The sequence below is a fragment of the Mustela nivalis genome (assembly GCF_964662115.1).
Source record: "Mustela nivalis genome assembly, chromosome: 9".
Classification (NCBI taxonomy): domain Eukaryota; kingdom Metazoa; phylum Chordata; class Mammalia; order Carnivora; family Mustelidae; genus Mustela; species Mustela nivalis.
The window spans coordinates 29940698-29945305 of record NC_139028.1 but is presented as its reverse complement, the minus strand read 5'-3'; positions in this window follow the sequence as shown (position 1 = coordinate 29945305).

Below are 4608 nucleotides of genomic sequence, written 5' to 3'. Positions count from 1 at the left end.
TTTAAGGCAGCTGGTTGTTAATTGCTTTTCTCAAGTATCCATTTCCATAACAAGTGGCATGAATATCATTATATAAATACGAACAAGACCATAACTAGAAAAGTGTATACCTCAAAAGACAGGCATACCCCAGCTGAAGATTATACCAGGAGCAGTGCTAACTGGCTAATCATCAAGTCATTTCATTGATGGTGTTGATTAAAGTATTAACTCATTGTATTTAGCTTATTTTCTGGAATTTTTCATCCTTTGGTTAAGATTAGAATTTGAGCCCGAGTCTGGTTTTCAGGATAAACTGAGGACCCAACTGTGGGTCCGTGTTTTCTGTTACAATTGCTGAATTTTCTTAGTACTGTGAAGATCATATGAATAATGTCAGCAGACACTTACCTACTTAATTACAACAAATTACAACAAATTCCTATGGGGTACAATCCCGAACAAAAGAGCCAAAAGCATTTAAGTCTGAAAAATATCACGTTTGGGGAGTGAGGACAAAGTGGCAGAATCTAGGTTGACTATGAGAAGTTTGACTGTGGACAGGATTTCTGTGTAAGCAAAATGTTATGAATGTGGTTTCCCTGAACAAATATATAATTTATTTGAGGCAGCAGGGCCTGGAGGCTAAAGCACAAGTCTGGGAAGCATTAAATCCCTTTACCAATCCTGAGCACTGATCTAAGACACAGTTACTTTTAAATCATTTCATCTCTCCAGTTCCCCATGTGCAGAGGAAGGATTAAAGATGCCCATCTCACCTCCGCAAAGCTCTGGCACAAACTAATTATGGTTTAGAAACAGTCGCGAAAGACTCTCACCAAGGAACGCATATACGACAAAAGGATGTTTACACACACCCATGCCGGTTGGAACATAAGTAAATGCCAGAGAAAATTGATGACAAATATCTCAAGGCAAAGTGTTTACTCTATGAGTGATGGAGAGGCAGTACCCTGCAGGAAGATGAAGGAAAGTGTAGCACATGGGTAGGATGAATGTGTGATTTAAAAGAAATGGCGTGTCGGGTCCAGGAGCTGGAGGACGGGGCTAGTTAATGGGGTCTGTCAATCTAAAGTAGTAGAATTAAATACAGTGGGCAGATACTTGGTCCTTTGCTTATTTTCTCAGCAAAACTTTAAGCAGTGACTATCTAGCGGAAGCACCAAATCCAATGAGACATTTATTGTCCTTCATTCCAAGAAGCCCACAGTGCAGGGGTGGAGATACCCAGGCGAGATAAAAATCACAGCAGGAGATTGTAAGTGTAGAGAAAGGACTGTTTAAATCAGACCTGGGGGTGGGAGCACGATTTCTAGAGACGAAGCTTGAATTGAATTTGAAAGACCCATCAGAGTTTGCCTCATTGAGAGAATTCAGGGTGTGACAAAACTCTCAGGCAGCCAAGCTCTGGAACAGGCTAAAGTGTGTTTGTAAAGCCACCTGTGTGGTTTATACATTGGTGTAAGTGAGTTCTCTCTCTCTTGACCAAGGGAGGTTAGAATTCTAACAGAGAACTTTCCATACGAGACATGGAGGGAGGTCACCAGGGCTTAGGAATGTTCTGAGGTTTTCAATTTATGAGTTTTGTGATGGCTGGCCCCTTTGGGCCCCTGTGTCTGTCTCCCCTCCCCCAGGTAGAGGAGCTCTGGGTTTTTCTTCCTCTTCCGTGTGTTGGTCATCCCTGGGTGAGTCCAATTCAAGACAAACTGTGTAGCCAAAGAAAGTCCAAGAACCACTGCACAGTGTTCGGGAAAACTAGGACTTAGTTAAGAAATCAGTCATCTACTTGAATAGAAGTGTTCTTTTCCTGGGCAGGTCAGAGCCCAAATGAGTCTCCCTGATTACCCAGGACCTGTGCGTTTCTGCCCCACTTAGCCAAACTACACAGACATGCCTTGCAACTGAGGTCCTCAAGCATCTCCTCCTGAAAATACACAACTCTGCTCTTGCTTAAAGATAAATTAAGGCTAGATGTTGACTACAACTTCCTGCTCTACCCTTCCAGGAGAGCGCCCCTTCTCTGTTTTACAAAATTGGCAACATTTCTTCTTAAAGAAGTAAAACGTGGTAAAGGGCAATCCTGTGCAGTTTTGTGGGGAAGGTGGTTTAAATGGGATATTATATGCATTTCTATGCATGTATTTTATTGAAGTCTAATTAACATACACTGTTATATTAGCTTCAGGTGTACAACATCTTGATCCAATAATACCACGCATTACTCAGTGCTCACTATGGTAAGTGTAGTCACCATCTGTCACCATACATTATTACAATCTGCTTGACTACATAAAGCAGCCACCTCCTCCGTCTCGAAGGTGAGCCCTGGCTGAGGCTTCTGCTGCAGCAGATGCAGGCAGGGCTCCAGATGAGGAACCCCTGAGTCCTGTAGCTGCCAGGAGGCCCTGGAAGTCTAAGTTCTCTGCCCAATCAGAAACTCCATGACACTGGAGAAATGGAACCAGACAAAGGGTTTGATGGGCAGGGGAAGAAAGAGGAGCAGAAGCCAGAAAGGGACACACTGGAAGAGAAGTTGATGAAAAGATACAAGCACAGAGGGGCACCTGGGTGGCTCAGTGGGTTAAAGCCTCAGCTTTCGGCTCAGGTCATGATCCCAGGGTCCTGGGATGGAGCCCCACATCGGGCTCTCTGCTCAGCAGGGAGCCTGCTTTCCTTCCTCTCTGTCTGCCTGCCTCTCTGCCTACTTGTGATCTCTGTCTGTCAAATAATTAAAAAAAAAGGAAAGAAAAAAAGATAAGCTTACAGAATTGTTTGTAAATGCTAGAACACGAATCCATCCTCCCAGACAAGAAAAGTGTAGTACAGAGGAGGAGACACACAAAGAGAAAAAGAGAAACAGTGTAACTTCCCCCACCCAACTGCTTTTACTTAACAGTTTAGGTCAGTTTCAACTAGGTCACAAGGATGTGTGTATCTTCAGAATAAAGTCTTTAATCGGCTGATGGATATGAAAAAATAAATTACTGTGGCAAAATGTAATAAACGTTAAAGGGAAAATGATGAGGGTAATATAACTACATTGATTTAACTAGGATGATATAAAGGAATTGTCTGTTTTATAGGTTTCTAGATGTCTATTAGTGGCTCTGTATTAAGGAATAGGGCTGTTCTCTTGATATACTTAAGAGCTGTCAGTAATTCCTATTTCACAGCCCACCGCTTCAATTCAGAAAGTGTGTTCCAGCCCTTGGTGACCCCATCCCGGAGGCACTGGAGGGTAACTAGCTGCCAAAGGTTTGCGTTCGGGCAGCTATTGGGTAAGCAGCTGTATTATTCAAAATCGGGCTGCATTTAAGAGGAGCCAATCACTTCAGCCACCTCCCCCCTGCCCTGCCACCTTGTGAGACTGCGGTGTCATTTGTTTTAATCACTCCTGGCATGGGGCTCATTATGTCCTGATCTTCTCTGGAGAGAGTAGCCTCCTTGGTGGGTGGAAATGGTAATTGAGGACACTTAGGAAGCAGGCATGATGCCAGTCCCTGGGGGCATATGTCCCGAAGAGATAGGGCACCTTCCCAGGATAAAGCAATAGACTTGAGCTTCAGGTAGAATGTCACTTTTCCACTATTGTAATGCCACTGACCTATTAAAAAAAAATACCTTATCGTTCCCCATGGCCCCCTGAATTAAGCCCAAACTATTATCAGGAAAGAAAGAGGAAAACTCATCATATCTTCTCCCTTTCCAGGCATCACGCACTGTGCTGGACACTCTCCAGTGTTAACTCATTTAACACCCAAATTAATGCTTTTTAAGCAAGAGGGCATCTGTGACTGTCCCTCTCAGAGATGCAGCCTAATGATATGTTTTGCTCCTTTACATCTAAGTATCTTTAATGATATTTTTCTGACTCCTTCCGTTTAATGTGGCGAAGACCATCTGGCTGCTTTTCAAGTGTCTAGATAGGGATAAAGCACCGGAAGGGTCTAGATGTGGCTCTGCAGTTTCAGGCTATGTGTCCTTGATCCAGACACACATCCTCTCTAGGCTGCAATGATAGTCTTAGCAAAGGTGAAAATGTTAGACTGAAGCAGTAGTTCTCAACTAGGAGATATTTTGTTCCCAGGCCGGTGGGGGCCAGGGAGTAGGGATGGAGATTAGCAACATCAGACTGGTAACTGGTAACTGGTAAGGAGTGGGTGTTATTGGTATCTAATCCCTAGAGGCCAGGGACGCCATCCAGCATCCTGAAGCACCCAGGACAGCAGCCCACAGCAATGATTCATCCAGCACAAAATGTCCCTCATGGTTGGGTCATCTAAACCAGAATTGTCACAAATGGGTTTGCCTGTCCTCTCCTACTGGTACCACGTTCTGCGTATTTCTCATCATCACGTCAGTCTGAGCTGCTTTGTGCCCACACCTCATCCCAAAACATGAGCTCCTTTCCCATCTCTCTAACTTGGCTTGTGCTGTTCCTCAGCCCTAAATGACACCCAGAATGACCCTAGCTGCGGAGAGACTGACCGTTCCTCAAGCCCCCACTCAAATGGAAGGGGGCCTCCTTTCCGCTCTTACTTATGAATCAGGTTCACACTGTCTCGGAATCAAAGATCCTGAAACACGGCTTCGATCTCTGGCCTCAAA